Genomic DNA, 884 nt, shown 5'->3' on the forward strand with positions numbered 1-884 from the left:
GGGAGGTTGAGATTGGACATTAGGAAGAACTTTTTCACTGAGAGGGTTATTAGGCACTGAAACAGGCTGCCCAGGGAGGTGGTGAAGTCACCATCCCTAGAGATAGTCAAAAGATGCACAGATGAAGTGCTAAGGGGTATGGTTTAGTTTAGCAATGGGCCTGGCTGTGTGAGGTGAGTGGTTGGACTTGATGATCTTAAAGGTCTTTTCCAACTGTAATGGTTCTGATTCACACACCAAGCATCACCCTACAGACAACTGTTTGAGTTGTAATGAAGTGTTTAGGAAAGACAGGAGGAAAACAGGACATCTGCCATCTCCATGCCACTTCCCCAGATTCAACCTTTCAAATTTACATTTCCCAATTACCGTGAGTTTTGTTCATCAGCTTTACTCAGATATTGCCAAACTGAGAGTGTTTAAAGACACTCTCGCCTCCTTCCTCCTCCAACAAACTCAGCCTCTAGCCACAAGCCCCATCTGGTTTTAGTAAATGCTATTATTAGGTATGTTTCACAGCGGTCTATTTAGTTTTTAAACAGTCATGGATAACAAATCTGCCTGGAGTTGAAGAGAATCAGTTAAAAGAGAGTAACCCTCTCTCCAAAAACATTTCTACAAGAGAGACAATAATCCTCCTGTTCAGCAGGAATTTATCAGAAAATTGATTTACAATGTTTAAAATTGCTTCCTCTGCATAACTTTTGAACCTGCATTCCCAACGTCTCAATCACTACTCTTACTACTTGGCTCCACGGTATAAAACCCTTCAAAGCAGATTCTTTTCAACCTCAGGTTTTGAGAAAAAGGGACATAATTAAAGCTAAAACTAATTTGCAAAAGTTATCAGATCCAAAACAAATAACACACTTAGAAAAGCACAA

The sequence above is a fragment of the Colius striatus genome, chromosome 3 (genome assembly GCF_028858725.1).
Source record: "Colius striatus isolate bColStr4 chromosome 3, bColStr4.1.hap1, whole genome shotgun sequence".
Classification (NCBI taxonomy): Eukaryota; Metazoa; Chordata; class Aves; order Coliiformes; family Coliidae; genus Colius; species Colius striatus.